Genomic DNA, 14,579 nt, shown 5'->3' with positions numbered 1-14,579 from the left:
CCTAACCAATGTCCTGTGCAGCCTCAACATGACCTCCCAATTCCTGTACTCAATACTCTGACTATTAAAGGTAAGCAGACCAAATGCCTTCTTCACTATCCAATCACTATCCTATTCTTCACTACCTGCGACTCCATTTCAAGGAGCTATGAAACTGCACTCCAAGACCTCTTTGTTCAGCAATACTCTCTCGGACCTTACCATTAAGTGTACAAGTACTGCTAAGATTTGCTTTCCCAAAATGCAGCACCTCACATTTATCTGAATTAAACTCCATCTGCTACTTCTCAGCCCATTGGCCATCTGATCAAGATCTCATTGTAATCTGAGGTAACCTTCTTCGCTGTCCACTATACCTCCAATTTTAGTGTCATCAGCAAACTTATAGCTATACCTCTTATGCTCACATCCAAATCATTTATATAAATGATGAAAAGTAGTGGACCCAGCACAGATCTTTGAGGTACTCCACTGGTCATAGGCCCCCTGTCTGAAAAACAACCCTCCACCACCACCACCTTCTACCTTTGAGCCAGTTCTGTATCTAAATGGCAAATTCTCCCTGTATTCCATGAGATCTAACCTTGCTCACCAGTCTGCCATGAGGAACCTTGTCGAACACGTTACTGAAGTCCATATAGATCACATCTATTCTCTGCTCTCATCAGTTCCCTTCATTAGTTCTTCAAGAAAACTCATTCAAGTTTGTGAGACATGATTTCCCACACGTAAAGCCACGTTGACTATCCCTAATCAGTCCTTGCCTTTCCAATACATGTACATCTTGTCCCTCAGTTGGATTCCCTCCAACAACACCGACGTCTGGATCACTGGTCTATAGTTCCGTGGCTTGTCTTTCCCACCTTTCTTTAACAGTGGCAAAACGTTAATCAACCTCCAGTCTTCCGACACCTCACCTGTGACTATCAATGATACAAATATCTCAGCAAGAGGCCCAGCAATCACTTCTCTAGATTCCCACAGAGTTCTAGGTTACACTTGATCAGGTCCTGGGGATTTATCCACTTCCATTCATTTCATGGCATCCAGCACTTGCTCCTCTGTAATATGGACATTTTTCAAGATGTCACCATCTATTTCCCTACATTCTATATCTTCCATGTCCTTTTCCACAGTAAACTCTGATGCAAAATACCCGTTTAGTATCTCCCCCATCTCCAGCGGTTCCACACAAAGACCACCTTGCTGATCTTTGAGGGGCCGTATTCTCTCCCTACTTATTCTTTTGTCCTTAATGTATTTGTAAAAACCCTTTGGATTCTCCTTAACCCTAATTGCCAAAGCTATCTCATGTCCCCTGTTTTCCCCTCCTGATTTCTCTCTTAAGTATACTCCTCCTGCCTTTATTCTCTAAGGCTTCACTCTATCTATCCTGTCTATACCTGACATATGCTTCCTTCATTTTCTGAACCAAACCCTCAATTTCTCCAGTCATCCAGCATTCCCTATACCTACCAACCTTTCCTTTCACCCTAACAAGAACATATTTTCTCTGGACTCTAGTTATCACAGTTCTGAAGGCTTCCCATTTTCCAGCTGTCCCTTTACCTGCAAACATTGGCGCACAATCAGCTTTTGAAAGTTCTTGCCTAACACCGTCAAATTTGTCCTTCCTTCAATTTAGAATTTTTGAGCAAAATAGAATGTATCTGCAAATGTAATGATGCAAATACAAATTCATCCCCATGGACAGTGTGGTTCTATATGTGTAATAGAGAAACCCTGTTTCCATGCTGTATATCTATATGTCTATTTGATAACAGATGCTTTTTTTTCTGTTGGTGCAAGTATGGTTGTAAATCATAGCTGGATATTAATAGTTAGATGTAAAGGAGAGAGAATTCCTCAGGTAGAGCACTATCAGAATCCTGGGAGAGCCCTACTTCAGATTTACTTGGACTGGTTGACAGTCTGGGAGATTATGGATTGGGTCTCAATTGATTAAATGTTTTATTTTTCCTGAACGTGTAAAAGGGGGCGTTAAAGCTTCAGCAGAAATCCAGCAGAGCTGGGAACAGACCAACATCTTACTCTGTGGGAACAGGAAGATCAACGAGGACAGAGAAATCTGGACCTGAAATCCAAGCTGACACCAGACTATCCTGTGATCAGTGCTTTGATGAGCAGCACATTTACTGACCTTCCCATTTGCCTCCCTCCTCGATATTCAGGATCTAGTCCTTTCCATCCTGAAGCCACGTCCCTGTAAGCAGTCTCAGATCATAATTATTCTCTTCAATGTGTTCAGTCAATTCATTCACTTCTGTTACAATGCAGCTCACATTCGGTTTTTACTTTCAGTTTTTGTGATCTTCTGAATCTAGTTTTGATTGCTGGTATATTTACTCTCCTTGCCCCTATCATTCTCTGATGTTCATTTCCACATCATGACATTGCTCACCAGCCTTGATTTGGATTGGCCAGGCTAAATTGCCCATCGTGTCCAGGGATGTGCAGGTTAGTTATGTTAGCCATGGGAAATGCAGGGTTATAGGTTCATAGTAATAGAAGCAGGAGTCAGCCATTTGGCCCGTCCTGCCTGCTCTGCCATTCATTAAGATTATGGCTGATCTATCCATCATCTCAGCTTCTCCTCCCTGCAGTGTCCCAACTATCCTTAATTCTTCAATTATGCAGAAACCCATCTAATTGTGTCTTGAATATACTTAATGAAGCTGCCTTCTCTGCTTCCTTGGGCAGAGACTTACATAATTTCACTACTCTCCAGGAAAAGCAGTTCCTCCTCCTCTCTGTCCTAAATCTACTTCCCCTAATCTTGGGGCCTAGTCTCATCTACCAGCAGAAATGACTGGATAGGGTAGGGTTTCATCCCCACAGTGCAATGAATTCCCACTTTTCACCAAATCCCAGATGTACTTACTCACTCACTCACTCGCTCAGTTGTTGTCTCACAAATAAAAGATTTCATTGTAACTTCTTCTGCTCTGAGTAAGGGCGAAAGCTGCTTTGAAAGTCCAGTCTTCACAACAACACTTCTGCTTTCACTGAAGATGATTAAAGTCATACAGCACAGAAACAGACCCTTTGGCCCAACTCATCCATGCCAACTATATATCACAAACTAATCTAGTCCCATTTGCCAGCATTTGACTCATCACTCTAAATCCTTCCTGTTCAAGTACCCATCCAGTGGCTTTTAAATGTTGTCATTGTACCAGCCTCCCCACTTCCTCTGGCAGTTCGTTCCATAAACGTTCCACCCTCTGTCTGAAAATATGTTGCCCTTCAGGTCCCTTTCCCTCCTCACCTTAAACTTCTGCCCCTTTAGTTCTGGAATCCCCTCCCATGGAGAGAAGACCTTGGGTATTCACCCCATCCATGCCCCTTATAAATTTCTTTAAACGTTACCACTCAGCCTCTGATGCTCCAAAGAAAATATCCCCCTGGCCTATTCAGCCTCTTCCTGCAGCTCAAACCCTCCAATTCTGACAACAGCCTTCTAAATATTTTCTGACCCCTCTCAAAATTTCATAATATCTTTCCTACATCAGAGAGACCAGAATTGAATGCAGTATTCCAAAAGTGGTCTAACCAATGTCCTGTACAGCCGCAAAATGTTCTCCCCGTTCCTATACTGAATGCTCTGACCAATAAAGGAAAGCATACCAAACACCTTGTTCACTATACTGTCTATGTAAGACTCCACCTTCAAGGAATTATGAACTTGAACTCCAAGGTCTCTTTGTTCTGCGACACTCCCCTTAACTGTGTCAGTCCTGCCTGGATTGCTGGACCAAAATGCAACATCTCACATTTCTCTGAATTAAACCCCATCTGCCACTCCTTGGCCCATCCGATCAATTCAAATTTATGCTAAACTCTCTTTCCTCTCTTATTCCCTAGAAGCTGAAAATCTCTGTCCCACATACTCTCCCTCCATTCTCTCATTGCTGAACCTAACCCCTGCTGTACCTCATCCTGATGGGTCTGTTTCATGCTGATTAACAGGCCCACACTCAGGGGATCTAATGGAAACATACAGAATACTGAATGGCCTGGACAGAGTCAACTTTCAGAGGATGTTTCCATTGGTAGGAGAGACTAGGACCTGAGGGCACAGCCTTCGAGTAAAGGGAAGACGTTTTAGAATGCAGATAAGGAGATACTTCTTCAGTGAAAGAGTGGTGAATCTATGGAATTCATTTCTACAGAAGGCTGTAGAGGCCAGGTCACTGAGGATATTTAAGACTGAGGTAGATAGGTTCCTGAGTATCATGGGGGATGGAGAGTTCCAGGGAGAGCGCGGGAGAATGGAGTTGAGAAACCTATCAGCCGCGATTGAATGGTATGAATAGACCTGATGGGCTGAATGACCTAATTTCTGCTCCTATATCTTGTGGTCTCTTGCTGTCCTGGCCACAGTGAGAGAATTGGGAGCAGGAGTTGGCTATTTGGTCTTTCGAGCCTGCACAAGCATTGAACAGATCATAACTGAATATGGATCTACTTACATCTATGTGAATAGGCTGGAACTTTTTCACTGGAACATAGGAGGTTGAGAGGTGACCTTATTGAGGTTTATGAAATCATGAGGTGCATAAATGAGGTCAATATCAGCTGTTGTTTCAAGAATAGGGAGCAATCTTTTTGAGGTTAGAGGAGAAAAATTTTAAAAAGACATGAGGAGCACATTTTTCGTTTAAGAGAGTGGAGTGTGTGTCAAATGAATGTCCAGAGGAAGTAGTGGATGCAGGTACAGTAACAACATTTAAAATAAATTTGAATAAGTGCACGAATAGAAACGTTTCAGAAGGATATGGGCCAAACATTGGCAGGTGGGTCTAGTTTAGTTTGTGAATATAGTCAGCATGGACTAGTTGGACTGAAGGGTCTGTTTCTGTGCTGTATGACTCTGTAATTGTTCTATACTGGTCTTAAAACTATTTTCTTGCCTTCCTCCAAAACCATCCACTTCTTTGTTCATCAAAGCCAAATGAACTCAGCCTTAAATACATTCAATGACCTGCCTAACTGCTGAAAGACATCCACACTTCTGAACTCAATTCCTCTTACTAATATCACTTGCTTTGCTCATTGCTTGCTGCACCTGTCTGACAACTGGCAGTAACTGGTTTCGAAGGACGCTGAGACCCCTTTGTCCATCCACACATCTTTCCTGATGTCGAGCTCGTGCCCGAAACGTCGACTCTCCTCCTCAATTTCTGCCTTACCTGCTTTGGTTTGCCAGCGCCACACTTTTCAACTCTGATCTCCAGCATCTCACGTTCGCCAGATCTCAATATATCACTACATAAACAATGCACCTCCCTTCTGCTTTTTATTTTACATACATCAAAGGCTATACCTTCACATTATGGCACTGCGTTTGCAAAGTGAGACACAGACCTGGATCAACTTTTCCAGAGTCTGTCCCCTCCCTCGATTCACTCTTTCCTTTCAGTTGCTACAAATCAATAATTGAACCCCAGAATGAAAAGAAAATGGAAAACGTGGTGACAAAAACTCTATTATGCTCACAAATTTTAGACAGAGGAAGGAATTTATAGTCTGAAGTGAGGTTTAATCTTCATTCAGTGACAAAACAGCATCATCAGCGGCTTCAGAGTTCATGGTCCAACTTCCGCATTTAGACAACGGCCGACTCTGATTAGCAGGAGCACCAGACTCCTTCGGATCCTCCAAGGTTCTCCATTGGTCCATGGAAAGGAGCTCGTGCGCCTTTTCTGCGGGCACCCAGGAGTATGCGCAGTACTTTGCTGACACCGGCAGACATGCGCAGTGCTTACTGACACCGCGGAGCATGCTCAGTATGCTCCGTCACGATGCTGGTGTTACTGACAAATTTTAGAGTTAAAAATCACAAAACACCTGGTTATAGTGCAACAGGCTTATTTGGAAGCACGGGTTTTTGGAGTGTTGTGGAGTATAACATGGTAACACAGAATTTATGATCTTCTGATCTTATACTCTACAACCGCCTGATGAAGGAGCCACGCTCCGAAAGCTAAGTGTTTCTAAACAAGCCGATTGGACTGTAACCTGGTGTTGTGTGATTTTTAACTTTGTACACCCCAGTCCAACACGGGCACCTCCAGATCATGACAAATTTTAAGTGTCCAAATGTGAATACGAGAGAAAAATGCCAACGACATTTTTTTTTGCCGAAATGTTTTTTCCCCATGTGCCTCGACGTTTTATTCCTTTTGCATTTTGTCTGGCTACTCAACGTTCCTGCCTTTTCCCCAGGGTAGAGGTATCCTAAAACTAGAGGGTATAGGTTTAGGGTGAGGAGGAAAGATTTGAAGAGATTCAAAAGACTCGGCATAGAACATTCACCCCCCACAGGGCGAAAGTGACGACTTGCAGATGCTGGAGATTAGGGTCGAGAGTGTGTGCTGGAAAAGCACAGCAGGTCAGGCAGCGTGCGAGGAGCAGGAGAATCGACGTTTCCGGCAAACCCCTTCATCACGAAATAGCTATGTGAAATTGCAGAGCTGTAGCACAATCGAGTGGGTCTGGGTGGGATGCTGTTGGGAAGGTCGGTGTGAATGGCCTGTAGGGATGATATGATTCCACTGCCTTAGCCACGCGTATATTGAGAAATGATTGCCCCAAGTCTGCTGTGGGAGGAGTGGGTTCGTTCGTGGGACACTGATACCAGTTCTGGGGAAGGTGGGATTTTGCTGTCTCTCTCTTCACACTCTGCCCCCCCCCCACCCCGTCCATTTTCTCCCCATCCACTGCCCCCTACCCATTCTCTCTCCTCACACTGCACCCCCATTCTCCCCCCATAACCCTCTGAACCCCAGTCCTTCTCTACCTCCCAACTTCTGTCCCCCTCTCCATTTGTCTCCCTTCTCCACCCCCACCAGCGCCCCTCCCCGTCCTTTCTGGTGCCTCAGCCCTCTTTGATCGCTGTATCAAGCCCTTTTAAGGAGAGAGAGAGAATAGGTGGTGACGATTCTACCTGGGAAACAGGGTGTGCGAGAATTGACTGATTTTTAAAATTGAGAATAGCTAAAATCATATATTCAGAAACGTTGTTAAAGCCTGGAAGATTGTTCTTTAAAAAAAAAAACAAGCTGTAGAAATCTTTCTGAAACTTGCATTGATATATGCACAGTTAGGCCACAACCAAGGACAGGCTGTAAGAGTGAATGAGTGAATAAAAGACAAGTCCCACCTCGCCCATGAGGAGAAAGTAAGAACTGCAGATGCTGGAGATCAGAGTCGAGAGTGTGGTGTTGAAAAAACACAGCAGGTCAGGCAGCATCCAAGAAGCAGGAGAATCAACGTTTCAGACATAAGCCCTTCACCTTGCCCTCTCCAGTGTATGTTGTGAAACTGCTTAACTGCTTAATCTTTTCTAGTGGCCGAGCAGAGGCTGATAACAAGTTTGGAACACACGAGAATGACCTCAGCTGAGACCTTGGATTCATGTCTCACTACAGGAGACCCAGATACACAATACACACACAAACTCTCTCTCACACACGCATACACACACACAAGTACTCACACGGTCGTGCAGACCCTCTCTGATAGACAGGCTCTCTCTCAGACACACATTGATACACCCCTCACACTCACATCCATGCACACACCTTCTCACACAATTATACTCCATCACACGCACACTTTACCCAGCATGCACACGCACACACACAGACGCTCTGTCTCATGCATGCACTCACACATTTGGGGTGAATTGCATTTGCAGGATTATATATTTGGAAATAGAACCAGTCTGACTCGAGACTGGGATACAGACAGACTCTAACCTCACAGCTCTCATGCGTTGTCTGACCTCCCTTTATAATACATTAAGTTATTTGGAGAATGTTACTAAAAAGAAGTTCTGGGATTTACAGATGAATGAACCGAAATCTGCAATCCATTTTAAAAGATGAAAGACTTAACAGGTTTCTTCAATATATCATTTATGTTGCATGACACTATAATCTTTTGCTATATATTCTGTGTCTTACCATCCTACGCAACAGCTACCTGATGAAGGAACAGCGCTCCAAAACCCAGTGCTTCCAAATAAGCCTGTTGGACTATACCTTGGTGTTTGTGTCATTTTCAAACTTTGTTTCCAGTGAATACAGCCCACACCTCCTACTGTTGCCAGTAAACTTTGCAATGCCAATGAAACAATAAAACTGCAGTCCTGAAAAATTTACAATTTCGAACAATACTAGCTACTCATTCACTGCTCCTTCTGAGACCGAGATTGGAAAGTCGGTGCTGGTGGCTGAGAGAAATGAGAAGCTGTTGGATCTCACAGCTTTCATTGAGAGTTTAAGCCTGACAGTAAGTTCAGGTAACCTTTACTGCGACCCAACTTTGTTACAGCTTCAGATCTCCACACCACAAGGCGTACAAAAAGTAGCTTTTCTTAAAAAAAAAGCACCTCAAGCTCAAAGTGCACACACTCACCCCCACTCCCCCACCACACTTTCTTTATTATTGGTCAGTTGAGTTGTCCCTTTGTAACTGGATCCTTCGTACAGCCGGGTAAAGCATGCAGCTGGGACGACTGAGGGAATCCTTTCCCGAAACGGCAGTTTCCATCACTGAAAAGGACATGAGTGAATCAGATGGGTTTTTGCCCTCTGAAAATGGTTTCATCCTTAGATTCTGAAGTCCAGACTACTGACCGAATCCCAATTCTGCCATCTGCCGCGACGGGATTCGAACCTGAGAGTCCCCAGAGTTGGGTTGTTAGCGGCGCTCGGCCATCGCTCCTTCCATCCTCCTGCGATGGCACGTGAACGCGCTGGTGCCTCCGCAGGTGGGAGGAGCAGGTGACGCACTCCCGGCACTGACAGCAGGTGAACGGCCTCTCTCCGGTGTGGACCCACTGGTGGGTCAGCAGTACAGCTGACTGAGTGAACCCCCTCCCGTTCATGGGGCACGTGAATGGCTTCTCTCCCTTGTGGACCCACTCGTGCGTCTCCAGATGGCTGATCCGACTGAAGCCCTTCCTGCACACCGAGCAGGTGAATGGCCTCTCCCAGCTGTGAATGGCTGCTGATATTCAAGTCCCAATGAATCAAGTGGCTCTGTCAGAAGTTGATGTATCATTTCTTTTCAGATTTCTTTCGGCACGTCTTCCTGCAAAAAACAATCACAAAATTAGTGATCACTGTCAGTACAGTTAATGAACATAACATTTGTGGCAGTTCCTGCAGTTTCCCAGATGCCTGCTGATCACATAATACCCAGCACACAGAAACCTGAAATCCCTCATGCAGCCAGATAGGCTTAGGTGTGTTTAGAGTAAAACATCATTCTAATCTAATCTAATCTAATCTTGAACTAAATACGTGTACATATATATATCAATCAATATGCTAATCCTTTCAATGCGGCTCAGTTCCATGAGAAACTATACTTTTAATTGTGAACATGAGCAAAAAAGCAATCATTCTCCAGGGTGCAAACTGCACACGTGCCAAACTGAGGGAATACACAAGGAAAATACCTAAAAGAGAGATAGAAAGTATTTGAGCACCTTTGCAGAATCTGTTCCCTCTCTGGGTTCACTCCAGTTGCTACAAGTAAACCTCCCTGGGGGTCAGGCAGCCCTGCATCGGGAAGCACTGGGATGTTCAACTACGACCAGTTTACATGGAGAACACATCTCCACATTAAACAGCCTCGAGGCAAACTTCCCTTCCTTCCACTTAAAGTTCAAGACCCCTCAAAGCGAAATTCCCCAGGTAAGTTTGGAAGAATTTCAAAGGTGTTCACTAATCATTTCTATGAACACTTTGTTAAAGTTTAAATATTGCGAGTTTTGATAATTAGTGATTCTGAGCGAAATCACAGTTCGAAAAACAGAATGTGGGAATTTATACAGAGTTTATTTTTGCACATCGACGATATGTCTGTACAACAGCATATGCCACGACAGCAGTGAAGATCGTTTGATGTCATTCTCAAACGTGCCTGCCACACGCCAGATGAAAAGCTGAATACTTCTCTGGAAAAACTGCCGAGCAATGCGGGAGAATGGCACAACGCATGCGTGTTGGGACCATAACCCAAAAGAGAAACCATTCTCTTCTATTCATTCAACGTCGTCTTTAGCAGCTTTCCGGTATAACAGTGCTCTGTTCTGCACCTTGCCTTCTCATCTGCTTCCCAAAAAACTTCGACGTAAATATTTCACATTGATGCACAGGCCCAATGTGCACAGTTGAGATGACACACTCGTGGAGGTCTGCGGGGTCTTCTGCTGTTCTCTGTACCCTATGTTGAGGAGGGCAATGCTTGTCACTGGTCACTCCAGTGTCAGAGAAAAGTTTAGAAAGAAAACAGTTTAATTTTCTGCCAGTAGAGAGGGCCCGGTTCCTGGGGACGGGCAAACGGCAGCTGAGAGAGAGAATGAGAAGCAGCTGTTCATAGAGTCATAGAGATGTACAGCATGGAAACAGACCCTTCGGTCCAACCCGTCCATGCCGACCAGATATCCCACCCCAATCTAGTCCCACCTGCCAGCACCCGGCCCATATCCCTCCAAACGCTTCCTATTCATATATCCATCCAAACGCCTGTTAAATGTAGCAATTGTACCAGCCTCCGCCACTTTCTCTGGCAGCTCATTCCATGCACGCACCACCCTCTGCGTGAAAAAGTTGCCCCTTAGGTCTCTTTTATATCTTTCCCCTCTCACCCTAAATCTATGCCCTCCAGTTCTTGACTCCCCGACCCCAGGGAAAAGACTTTGCCTATTTATCCTATCCATGCCCCTCATAATTTTGTAAACCTCCATAAAGTCACCCTTCAGCCTCCGACGTTCCAGAGAAAATAGCCCCAGCCTGTTCAATGTCAACTATATTTCACTCAGAGCAAGACTCAGCTGGTTCAAGAGGTAGAGCGGGTAACAGGCGCTCTGTCTTTGTGGCTCGTTGGTCTAGGGGTATGATTCTCGCTTTGGGTCTGCTTCGACGCAGATTTGCGAGAGATCCCGGGTTCAAATCCCGGACGAGCCCGCGTTTCATGATTTGTGCAAAAGTGCCTATTTAATTTTCTCAAAAAGCACCTTCGTTAAACGAGGTTGGGCTCCCTGGAGGACCAATGGGACAGAAAGCAGCGAAGTGAAATGATTGGAGAGAGCGTTGAATAGGTTGATGTGAGTGGTGCGGTGTTTGAGGGATGTCAGCGATGAGGGTCGATTGGAAATTTGGGACAGCTCTCTTCGGAGAACAGAAGTTTGAAATCTGGCCCGATTGAAGCTTTCCAAGTCATGCGAAGTCGAGACAAAGAAAGTAATGTAGTCAAAATGCTCCCACGCCTGAAAGGATCGGCAACGATTCGGCAGTGTTTTAAAGTCATGAAGAAAAGAACCAAAAGTGACATTAGGGAGAACGCTTTCGTACAGGGAGTGGTGGTTGGGGTCAGTAAATTCCTAACTGACACTGACAAAGAGGCAGATTTATTAGACGCAAACGGGAATCCGGTGGTCATGTTTAAAGTAACAATGTGCAGAATTACATGGAGAAGGCAAGAGAATGATACAAATAGTGACCCATGTTTACTTACTGTGTCGACCCAGCAGAGCGAAGGTGGGCCGCATGGCGTCTGTCTGCGCTATGGCACATGATTCAGAGTGAAATCACAGTTCGACCAACAGAATGTGGGAAGTTAGAAAGAGTTTATATTTACACAGCCTCCATACGTCTGCACAACAGCCTATAAGGCAACAGCAGTGGAGAGGTTGACATCAGGGGGTCGAACGTGCATGCCACGCGCCAGACGAAAGGTTGAAGGGACCCGTGGGAAGCGCCCCAGAAGTCGATGAATCGAAACCCTCCTCTGCTCTTGTTCAGTGTCTCCTTGAGCGACTTTCCTTTGCGATGGTACTCCGTTCCGCATCTTGCTTTTCAAACGACTTCCTGAGTGTCTAAATGTCTATAACGGCGCTCTGTTCTTTTCCTTGCCATGTCGTTTGCTTCCCAAAACTTCGGGTATCTGATCTCAATATATCGCATCGATACACAAGTCAAATTTACACAGTTGCGCTGGCACCCTTGTGGAGCTCTGAGTTGTCTTGTCCTGTTCTCTGTCGGTGTGTCCTGATCTCGTGTGAAACCTCTTCTCTCAGATGGCAATGAACCGGTGAAGTTGAAACACATGACTTGCTGTTTTAGTCCATTTCCTGCAGTAAAGAAACCAACAGCCGTGTAATAAAAGACTTTCTGCAGGATTGCTGTGTCAAGACAAATTCTGAACACCAAGCAGGCTGCACAAAAATCTACTCATATCAATTTACCTGAGGGAAGAGTCTCTGGTGTCCATTTCTCTCTGTCCCGACAGCACAGCATCTTTCTATCTCTCCGTTAACAGGGCCTTTGGAACAAGTTCAAAGTTGCCCATTTCCTACGCATGACTGTAACTGACTTATCCTGCCTCACATAATAGTGCGAGAGAGCAGAAGAGTGAATGGGCTCTGCCTTCCACCAGCACAGCTTGCAAGTAGAAACGAAATATTTCAATTATCCACCAGTGGAGAGAGCCCGGTCCCTGGGGACGGGACAAACAGCAGCGTCCTGGGAGCAAGGAGACAGATTGAGAAGCAGATGTTCTTGAAACTCTTCCCTACTTGCAATTCTGGGAGCAATGCACAATGTATTTCGTACTGAGCAAGTCTCAGCTGCTTCCGGAGGTGGCTGCACCCATGGCTGGTGGCTCGTTAGTCTGGGTTATGATTCTAGCTTTGGGTCTTCGAGCATATGCAGCCGTGTGAGAGTTCCCGGGTTCCAATTCCAGGCGAACCATCATTCCTAAATTGACCTGAGCAAAAATGGCCGATGAATTTTCTCAAAAAGCCGCTTTGTTAAATAAGATCGGACTGCCTGAATTAGGGACGGCGCAGAGCTGCCATTGCAGTGAACACGGCGAAGGGAAACACTTGTTCAAAGTGAAAACAAGTATTGCAGATTTTTCACCCGCGCAATCCGAGTCTGAATGAATCCTCCACCTGTATTACGCTCAATTCTGAAGGTGATACTTCAAGAAGCGGGGAAGTGAAGTGATTGCAGGCAGCGCTGAACAGGTTAACGTGAATGGTGCCGTCCTGACGAATGTCAGCAATGAAGGGAGATTGGAAAATTTGGGGCAGCTCTCTTTGGAGAACAGAGGGTTGAAAACTGGTCTGATTGAAGTTTTCCACGTCATGAGGGTTTTAACAGAGGAAATAATGCAGTGAAAATGCTCCCAGGCCTGAAAGGATGGGGAATGATTTGGCAGAGATTTAAAGTCATTAGGAAAATAAGTAAAAGTGACATTAGGAAGACCGTTTTCGCACAGGGAGTGGGGTCAGTAAGTCACTGTCTGACAGTGACAAAGAGGCAGATTCAATGGACACAAAAGGGAATTCGGTGGGCATGTTCAATGTAACAATGTGCAGATTTACAGGGAGCGACAGAATGAGAGACTTATTTACATATTGTGTTGAACCAGCAGAGCTAAGGTGGGCTGCGTAGCCTCAGTCTGTGCTGTCACACATTTTGTGATTCTGAGTGAAATCGGAGTTGGACCAACAGAACGTAGGAAATTTGACAACGGATATATTCTGCCCACCAGGATACTCCATCACAGCAATGAAGGTGTTTTTACATCATTCTCGAAGGTACATGACACAATGCAGATTCAAAACCGAGTATTCCTTTGAATCACTGAGTAGTTTGTTTACAGTTATTCAGTTGAGTTGAGCGGAGTTGCGCATTGGGAGCCACTCCAGTTGATAGGTCGAAGCCGTTTTCTCCTGTGTGATAGTCCCACCAGCACTCCAATTTGCTGTGCTTCCAGTCAGTAGATGCAGCTCACTATCCCATACTGATACACGGGCCCCGATGACCCAGCTGTGGTGACAAGCTTGTGAAGGTCTGAGTGCTCTTCCCCTGTCCTCTGTCTGGCTGCTATGATCCGAATCATCAAACCTCTCTTCTCCAAGTTAGGAATAAACTGGTGAAGGTGAAACACATCAGTTGCGGTGTGTTCCATGTGCAGGAGGCCCTGCAGTAATTCCCCACGCTGTTTCACACAGCAGCATCCTCTCGGTGAATTACTCTTGGCAAAAAATTCGATTGAACCAAATCAGTGTCCGCCACTGGATTTTACTGACACCGTTTATAAAATTCAGGCTCACCATTAATGTGGAGAGGGGCCGTCGGACTAGAGTTTCCGCTCCTTCTGTTGAATAAAGATAATTTTAACTGTGTTCAGTGAGAGGAAAGGATTTGCTGTTGGTGGGAAACATTTCTATCTGAACTCGCTGTCACTCTCCTGATAGATTGAAACATAAAGCTGGGAGTCTCTGGATTATATTGTAAAAATATTGGTATTCTGTTATTCACATCGGGCTGAACCAACTGAACGAAGCGGCAGCCCAGAGGGAGGCGGCTGTGTTTAAATCCCATGATGAACTGGGGGGAGCTGAGCATTTACCCAAACAATGGGGACACCACCTCCCTGACACAGTGTTCACAAATCAAACTGACAGCAAAGCTTCACGTCTAACCGAAAGTTTCCGCAAAGAAGATTTGGCTCAGCAGATATCCGGA

General features: G+C 45.2%; 1 non-coding gene across 1 annotated transcript; it reads left to right on the top strand.

The window, feature by feature from the left end:
• Window positions 1–10,916: 10,916 nt before the first annotated feature.
• Window positions 10,917–11,006, top strand: trnap-ugg (transfer RNA proline (anticodon UGG)). The gene is given in 2 exon segments: window positions 10,917–10,952; window positions 10,971–11,006. It is a non-coding gene; the product is annotated as a tRNA-Pro (tRNA).
• The last annotated feature ends 3,573 nt before the right edge of the window (window positions 11,007–14,579 follow it).

Source organism: Chiloscyllium plagiosum, unplaced genomic scaffold (assembly GCF_037043375.1).
Source record: "Chiloscyllium plagiosum isolate Xiang-an unplaced genomic scaffold, Cpla_swu_hap1 HiC_scaffold_27, whole genome shotgun sequence".
In the NCBI taxonomy this organism is placed as follows: domain Eukaryota; kingdom Metazoa; phylum Chordata; class Chondrichthyes; order Orectolobiformes; family Hemiscylliidae; genus Chiloscyllium; species Chiloscyllium plagiosum.
This window is presented reverse-complemented; position numbering and strand designations above follow the sequence as displayed.